The sequence below is a fragment of the Nematolebias whitei genome, chromosome 3 (genome assembly GCF_014905685.2).
Source record: "Nematolebias whitei isolate Nwh7 chromosome 3, NemWhi1, whole genome shotgun sequence".
Lineage (NCBI taxonomy): Eukaryota > Metazoa > Chordata > Actinopteri > Cyprinodontiformes > Rivulidae > Nematolebias > Nematolebias whitei.
In genome coordinates this window covers 5,312,979-5,322,245 of record NC_056500.1, presented here as the reverse complement: position 1 = coordinate 5,322,245, position 9,267 = coordinate 5,312,979, and the positions used below count along the sequence as shown (strand labels likewise).

At 39.3% G+C, this 9,267-nt stretch overlaps 1 protein-coding gene across 1 annotated transcript in view; it reads left to right on the top strand.

Annotated features, from left to right (window-relative positions):
* The first annotated feature begins 3,446 nt into the window (after nt 1-3,446).
* Nucleotides 3,447-9,267, top strand: part of exoc2 (exocyst complex component 2) — a 63,141-nt gene continuing 57,320 nt past the window's right edge. The window contains exon 1 of the mRNA XM_037697810.1: nt 3,447-3,496. The gene's annotated coding sequence lies outside the window, so the exon portion shown is untranslated. The remainder of the gene's footprint in view (nt 3,497-9,267) is intronic.

Below are 9,267 nucleotides of genomic sequence, written 5' to 3'. Positions count from 1 at the left end.
GTTCAGTTTTCTGGTCCTTCATCCTGGGTACAACCTCGGTCATAACACTCTCAAACCATCGTTCCTCTCTGTCCAGGATGTGCACATCTTCATCCCTGAAAGAGTGACCGCTGGCCTGGAGATGAGTGTAAACCGCAGAATCCTGGCCTGATGATGTTTATCTTCTGTGCTGGGCCATCCTTTTGGCCAGTGGCTGTTTAGTTTCCCCGATGTAAGGCTGATCACCCTCCTGACACTGAACAGCATACACAATATTACTCTGTTTGTGCCGGGGGACTGGATCTTTGGGATGAACCAGTCTTTGCCATAATGTATTTTGGGGTTTAAAAGCCACTGGGACGTTATGTTTAGAAAATAAATGTCTCAGTTTCTCTGATACTCCCTCATCATACGGAATGACCACTGGTCTGGGTCTGGGTTCCTCCTTTTCACCTGATGGCTGACTGGGGTCCTGTTTGGGTTTCTTCTCTGCTTTCAGGAAGTCCCAGTTATGATATCCACATTGCTCTAGAGCCTGTCTTGTGTAGGATTTCTCCTTCTGCCTGGCTCCTGAGTTAGTGGGGATGCTGTCTGCTCTGTGGTACAGAGTACTGATGACTCCTAACTTGTGCTCCAAAGGGTGATGGGAGTCAAACTGCAAATACTGGTCTGTGTGGGTGGGTTTGCGGTACACCTCGGCAAACTAGGAGTCTTAGTCTGGCTTTCAATCGGCAGTCAATGCTTTGTACAAAAGTCACAAAATATCTTCTCATTTAAGCTCAATTTGTTGTTTTTTTCTGGCATAGTTTAGTACTAAAACAAGTATTGATACACAAGTACAATAAAAATCTTGTACAGCTTCTTACTCAGCTTTTGCATAACTTTCACATCCCTAGTTCTGCTGCAACCATTATTTGAAAAGAATACCAAATCTTGTCCATTGTTACCTGGAAATTATCTTGTAAAAGGTCAAAGTAGCCACATAAGAATGTTGGGAGCAATTTGAGACACTTCGAATCCTTTCCAACATTTTTCAGTCAGGTCATCTGGACAGGGAAAAATGGAGCGTGAGATCGATAGGCGGATAGGTGCAGCGTCTGCAGTGAAGCAGGCTCTATACAGGTCTGTCGTGGTGAAGAGAGAGCTGAGTCAAAAGGCGAAGCTCTCAATTTACCGATCGATCTACGTTCCTACCCTCATCTATGGTCACGAGCTTTGGGTTGTGACCGAAAGAATGAGATCTCGTATACAAGCGGCCGAAATGAGTTTTTTCCGCAGGGTGTCTGGGCTCTCCCTTAGAGACAGGGTGAGAAGCTCAATCATCCGGGAGGGACTCGGAGTAGAGCCGCTGCTTCTCCACGTCGAGAGGAGCCAGTTGAGGTGGCTCGAGCATCTATTTAGGATGCCTTCTGGACGCCTCCCTGGTGAGGTGTTCCAGACACGTCCCACCGGAAGGAGGCCCAGAGGAAGACCCAGGACACGCTGGAGGGACTATGTTTCTCGGCTGGCCTGGGAACGCCTCGGGATTCCCCCTGAAGAGCTGGCCCAAGTGGCTGGGGAGAGGGAAGTCTGGGCCTCCCTACTTAGGCTGCTACCCCCGCGACTTGACCCCGGATAAGCGGAAGAAAATGGATGGATGGATGGTCATCTGGACAGTTTCTTTTTTTGTGCTGAAATGTTTCACCTTGGATCCGGAAGGCTTCATCAGTCAAGGAAACATACAACACAATCGGATCCATTGATTGCTTGCTGTTCTGAGGTTTGGGCTGCCTCACAGAGGAAACTGAGCCACTAAATTATGGTACCAACTGACCCTGTGCTATCCTGGCTCCATCACTGCCTGTTCTCAAAGTATCTTTATGTTCGCTGGGTTTTATTTTTGAATAACAGGTGAATAATTTCAGTCATTTTAGCATTTTCTTGCTGTAATGAATGATTTTGTTTTAAGCATTTTCCTTTAACTGTGATGCTATTCTGGTAATCTCTTTTCTATATTATGTACAACACTTTGGCCACTAGTGAGAGATTTTTACAAAATTTGACTTAAGCCAATATTGTGCTTATTTTTCAGCTTCAAAACAATCAGATTTTGTTGTGTTTTCATAGTACAGTGAGCCTGTTTCATAATTTTTTGGTCTGTATAAATTTGTAAATTTCTCAATCATCCAATTTCACAATAAAATGTGCATGAATTAGTTGGTTTCCTATCTGTGTGCTCTAATTTACTTTTACTATAATAAAAAATAGATACATCACTTGCAGATTTACCAGGTGGTACTGTAAGCGTAATATAATGCCGATGCTCTCATTCACAGGCAAAGGCTGTACCACTGAGAATTAGATTAAAATCTTCCATCATCATTACTGCTAAGTAGATGTTTATGTAGACAAACAGCCTCTGTGTTACATCAGCATCTGTACAAACTCCCAAGTCACAGTTTGATCCCTTAATTATCAGATTACCCAATGCAATTGGACAATATGTTTCCCCCAGAGATTGGGCCTTGCCTTATCACAGAAATTCTTTCTGCCCTGCACAATTTGCTGGGATAAATGTAATGGTATCAGTGCTCCAGTGTGAGCCTGGGTGGTCTCTGTTGCATTTCTAATGATGCTGCGCCTTTCCCAGAACAAGTGGAAATACCTCAGTGATGCACCGTGAAAAGAGAGACGAGGAAAGAGCACAGCTCCCACTGGGCTCTGAACTTCTCACACGACGGACATCCAACTCTTCAAAAAAAGGCATGCCAGTTAGTCCCTGCATAAATGCTGAGTTATTCGTTAGCTTTAAGGTTCGTGAAAACAAATCCTACTATCAGTTAAACTTGTTTTAAATGGCAAATTAAAAAAAAAAAAAAATCAGCATGAACATGTTTATTTTTTAAAGTAATTACATATTATTATTCAAGATACATAAAACATGCTAAAACTGTAAATGCTCATGTTCTGAGTTAATAATTTTCAATATTTTGACCCAAAATTAGCCTAAATGTTTTGCATCTTATGCAAATGGACTACTTGAATAGCGCTTTTCTATCTTATCAAGATACTCAACGTGCTTCACACAGTCTGTGCCCTCATTTGCTCTTTCATACAGCACTCTGTACAAAGATGAATCAGTGCTTTATCACATTCATGCATCGACGGGACACACATCAGAGGAAATGAGGGGTTCGGTGTATTGCGACGCTTTGGCATGTGACTGCTGGTGGAATCGAACCCCCAGCTCTTGCACTGGAGGATGACTGCTCTGATCATTCAGCCACTGCTTCCCCCCAAAATCAGTTACTTTTTTTTTTATAAATGGTAACACAAAAAGTATTTTGTGTAATTTAAAAATATAATATTTATTGCTCTTTTTAAATTACTCAATTTGCTACAAATAAATAAAAAAAAAGTCCAACTCTTTGATTGCACAAAATATATATATTTTTTCAGTTTTATTTTGAAAGGAATTACCGCCGGAAATAGTAACAAGGCACCGGAAGTAATCGCTGCAGGGAAGCGTTTATAAGCTGTGAGTTTCTCATTTTTTTTAAAGATATTTAATATTTGCTGCGTATAAAGTTCGGATGGTTCACAAGGTAAAAAAAAAATCCTGTTTGTTGGATTGTAAGAACTCAAATGATAATTATTGTTTAAGCGCCGCTTGTTACAGCGAACTGGATGGCTAGCGGATGTTAGCTTAGGCTAAAGTTAGCCGTCAAACGTCAACAAAGCGATAGTTGTTCTTTTTTATTTTTGGTCTGTTTAATCGCTTACCTGTTGGTGTCTTCTGGCAGTCAGTGTGAACAGAATGTAAACAATCAAAACAAATAGCATCACAAAAGAAACATATGCGACCGGTGTAGTGTTCTTTTGCTCTAGCTTTCCACAACACAGTCAGCTGGTCCAAACTCGGCTAACATTTATCCCGATTTACGTTTTTTGTCGTAATTTTTATGTCTGTGAACAAATTTTTAACTTCTCAAAAGCTACCAGCGATTTGCGTTATATTCGGCAGCGTATTTTTTTCATTTAATGCCTTTATTTGTCTTATTTACTTGTCTCTAAAAACAGTACTGTTTCTGATCTGATGCTTTAAGCATCACCTGAAATCGTTACTCATCAACCATTTCATGTTCGGTGTATCTGTTAATTCACACATTTATATTGAGAATTATATATTTATAATGTAATACTACTAAAAATAATATATCTTGAAAATGTGTTCTCGTGACTCAATGAGACTACCTGTATAAATAAAGGGTAAATTTAAAACAAATGCATAAGGATGGTATTCCCTACACAAAAGTCACGTTATTATAACACCCTCGTTTTTTCCCGTTTAGCATTCCTAAAATATTTGTAATGTGCTGATCCTGAAATATTTACCTCATTCAGTAAGTTTTGGCTGGCTTGCTTTAAAATTGATATTACTGAGCTGTCTCTAGTTAACATTTTGGTATGTCTCCCAGTAGCTGGTTTTATATATTCTGCTCATTATTTGGCATTTTTCTTTATAACCTTTTTCTATCAGCAGAGTTGTGATAACCATCTGTTGTTAAGGTAAACTGAAATAAAGGAAATGAGCTCTGCTGATTTTATTTTAATTTACCACAAATTAAGCAACATTTTGATCTCCTTGAAGTTTCAGTGCTTCATAATTTTTGGAATGACATTATTAAAATAATATTAAAAATGCTTGCCCATGACCATGAGAGCAATTTTAGTGTAAGTCTTGAAGTAATCAATGCATATTTTTATATCAGAGATCACAGAAACATTGCTCATGTCATGTTTGCAAGCCCCTCATTGAGTTTTTACTTTATCTCTCACTTTGACCTCATTAAGTGGCGTGTTTTAGACTCGATACTAATTTAGGCTTCTGTAATCTTTTTATGTACTTAAGTCAATCATCGTTGTAGTGAAGTCACTTTAAATTGTTTGTTCTAGGGAGAACAGCTCTTCAGCCCGTGTGGTGGGCGGATGAGAAAGTGAATGATTGACAAGTTAACAGCAAACTGGCACCATGTTCAAGAAACATGTTTTCCGTGATTTGTGTTTCATACCCCTGCTAGCAAGGCCGCACTTGAGATGTGTGTGTCACTTTCTCCTTCACTTCACCCGTCATCACTGCTCAGTGAGAGGAAGGTGGGGAGGGGGAACCATGGGGGCAAAGCTACACTGATCCATTTCCTGTCCCCTCCTGGGGCTCTAATTGAAAAATTTGGGTGGCCCTGCTTGTTTATTTTGGTGGAATGTGGTGGGTTGTGTTTTTGGAGGCTTTTCCTCAGTGACGCTGCTCCACAGACCTCTGGGTGAATCGAGTGATGGGGGTCACTCGATTCACCCCCACCCCTGTCTGCTCTCTATGCAGTATGCTCCACCTGGTAGCCTCCACCCTGTTGCTGATCTTGGTCTCCACGCCATAGTTTCTGTGACCCAGTCAGACCTGGATAAAACAGACAGGGCTGAAGGAAGGGAACTAAAAAACCTTTAGAGACAAGTTCACAACTAAAATGTTCTTATCTGCAGATTTTTTTATTTTAATTTTTAATTTTTTTTGCTGGCCTTGTTTTCCAATTATCTTCTCTTTGCCTTTATTTTCAGTACTTTCAGTTGTGTTGGATGAATCTTTAAAGATTTTCAAACGTGAGCTGACAAGAACTAAAACTTTTTAAATGAAATGTTTCAGATTCAAGCAGTTTATTTAACAAATACTCATGAACCTTAATCTGTGTTGACCCAGTCAACACTTCTCCAGGTAGTTTTAAAAGTTGATGCGTTCTGCTGCACTCAACCCAACGTTTTGATGACAAAAATGCATATTATTCGTTGAAAACTAATTTGCTGGTGGTTTAGTGTTCACTGGAGACGAGAAGTTTTTCAGAAATAATCTAATAGCCTATATTGTGCTCTCAAAACAACAAACATGGAGCTGTTTCTACTGGTTTTGTTTTCTGGTCTGTCTTGCTTTATCCTGATCCTTCTCATTGTTGAACATTAATCGTGTGCTGAAACCTTAATACCAGAGTGAAAATTGTTAAAATATGGGTATTTATATCCAATACATTGAAATAAATCCAGTGTTAACCCAATTTAATTTAATACCGTTGAATTAATTTTAAATGACTGCCGTATCAGTTGCTGCTAAAGTATTGAAATTTGGCATCATATTGTTTGAAAAGTTGGAAAACTCCAGATTTTATTGTAACCAACAGTGATTTTAAAACTTAATATTCTTGTGGGACTCGGGCTGTTTCTCACGCTTGTGTTTTTTGTGTGAAGCACTTCAGGCAGCAGTGTTATAACCTGGACCATGAAGGTTCAGATTGCTCCATTTCACCGTGTCACTGGGCAGAGACGCCTGTCTCCAGCCTCCTAATCCTCTGAAAACATTTTCCTGCCGTTGCAGGCGTATTCTTCATATTTCTGTTTATTGGTGCAAGGTTTTTATATGGGAAAACTGGGACCTCGCTTCATTAAGCATTCGAGACTGACAAACAAACAAGCAGATATCCCCAAACATAACAGAGCCTGTGGGCAGATATGAGGATGGCCGGACAGTGAGCCAGAGGCGCTCATCTTGTGATGGACCACAGAGGTGAAGGACATGCTGAGTCATTGTAGAAATGTTCAAACCCAGCCTGCACACTCAACGTTAATGCGTTCCATTTGATTGTTAGCGCACGTTATGGTTCATTTCTGTCTTTTAGGCACATTACTGTCTCCACATCTAAGAGCTATGGAGTGGTCTGGGTGTAAGTGAACACTGAGGGGAACTGTTTAAAGCTCCACCCAGCCTGTGTGATCGGGCCGGTCCTCGGGTCATGTTTGGCCGGCTCTGTGCATTCAGAGGAGTCGGACGGCTCTTTGATGGAATCTGGTGTTTGTGTAATGTTTAGGAGCATGAAGCAAAAGAACATTTTAGTATTTGTGTGTGTGTGTGTGTGTGTGGTGCTCTGAGGGGAATGGATTGAGGATGATGAGCAAGTTAAATGGGTCCCTTTGTGCCCCCTTGAACCCATCACACACTCACACTCATTTATGCCAATCATTGCCATATGTGAGTCACCTTTTACCTCTGAGGTCTAAGTGATCCACAGTATGAAGGCCTTATTCATGACAACATGAGACCGTGTGTGCATGCCTGTGTGTGTGTGTGTGTGTGTGTGTACAGTATATTACACAGTGTAGATGTATAGGATGGTGTCGATGGGTTGTGTTTGAGTGAAGTGAAATATGGAAACAATGTTCTGATTTGATAAGAGAAGCACAGGATAGTTGGTTCTTTTCTCTTTTAAGTTAATGCTGCAATAAATGCACATTTTGTTCTTTGTTTAAAAGAACATAAACATGCAGGTATAGATTATAATGATAAATATATTGTATATTTTCTGTACAACTTCACTAAGCTGCAGCACTTTTTTATTTTTCATACCTGAAACTTTAAAATCTAGGGCTCCAGCTTACTGGACAGAGTGATTTTATTAATGCAGTCCAAAAAGCTTTACTGGCTATCACTTTGCCTCCACAAACTTTTTTTAATTTTCAAAAAGTACAGTATTTATTCTTGTTCAAATGCGTACACAATGTCACAAAATGTTGTAGTTCAACAATATCTCTTGGCTAGGAAATGCAGCTGTTCTCCTCATGCATTTATTTAATGTTTATTTGAATAAAGACCCAAAGAAGATAGGTTTAAATGCAAATAGTAACCATATAAATCCAATTTTCAGTGCTTCCTCATATATATACTTTACAGAACTGAAGGTACATGTATTACCTTCTACTAATTCAGGACAAGCTACAGCTTAAAAACCAAGTTTTTACTCTGTATCCTGCTTCCTGTCTTTTTGGGTTCAGCAAGTTTCATCTTTTTTATTTAGGACTTATTGTTCTCAATTTTAGATCTTCCACACGAGACATTTCACTTAATAAACATCAATCTCTAAATAAAATAAAATTAAAGGTAATAAAGTGTAAAAGTGTGAGCATGAATGAATGAATTCTCTGGTTCTGGTCTCCTACTGAGCTGCGGGTCCAGCTTTACTTTGGACACCTTGCGGTATTACTGCGTTACTAAAATTGTGACGATATACGAGTTTAAACGTGTTTGTCTTTTCCTCTCTAAACTGAATGTTTAGTTTTTAGATTTCCAATTTCCTCTGCAGTTGTCAAAGCATTTAGTTTTGGTGCCAGTTTTGTTTATAGAAGCAAAACTAACATCTTCTATTTTACCGTCCTGCTTTTGGGAAGCGACTTAACTCGTATTTTGTTTTTTATTTGATTTTGTGTTGATTTAGTCGTCAATAATTCACCGAGTCATTTCAGTTGTGTAAAATGTCAGATTGATGTGTAATAAAATTGGAAAAGTTGTTTTGGTTCAAACATTTTCTTATTAACATCATTAATATATTTGTTACCTAGGACTTCAAGGAGACCTGTAATCTTTTTCTAGTCAGGAATCAATAAAAACTTGAAAATATTTTTAATTTTGGTTTGATGCACGTCACCCTCTCAAATAAAGAGCAAAAAAAAAAAAAAAAAATCTGTTTAATTTTGTGAGTTCAAAATCCTAAACCAAGGTTCACTGATCCCAGTATTGATCCCAGTAGTGGTCAAAGTAAACTGTAATCTGAAAGTTGCAGCTCTGCAGGTCATCTGTTGTCCCAGGCATTTTAAAGAAACTTGTTTTCTGTAGCCTAGATATGTGACAAATATATATTTTTTAAAAAGCAGTACTCTGCTTTTTTTTTTTTTTTACTTTAGCTGAGAGCCACAGTAGGGTGGTCACTCGTTAAGAGTTCCTCTGCCATTATACAATTAGAGCCAACCATGCTGTTTGGTAGTCGGCATCCAAGGAAAACAAACTTTCCTTTTTACATTACCAGAGAGGAAAAGGCTCGGAGGTTCACAGCATCATGACTTGGAGATGATCAGAAAGAAAAAAGAAGCTCAATCTGGTTCTGGAGCGTCAGTGATTATATTTAGTCCACATCAAAAAGATTCATATTGGAAGAAAGTGGTCGATCATCCTAAGGGGATCTTCTAATGCCCCCTAGAGGCTCATTATTTTATTACTGTTTAGAAACACTTCAAATGTTTCCTGTTTCAGAGAGAAAAGGCCTCTCTCGTCGGGCCTCTGCTTGAATTAACCTATATTCTGTTTTACTGTGTTTGCAGGGTGTTTGTGGTGATGCATGACACAAGACTTGTGCAGGGGTCCCCTTACTTTCTGTGGGACTCGGTGCATCACGTGTGTGCGTGCGTGCGTGCTGGATGTTAAAGAGAGAGTCTGGGCAG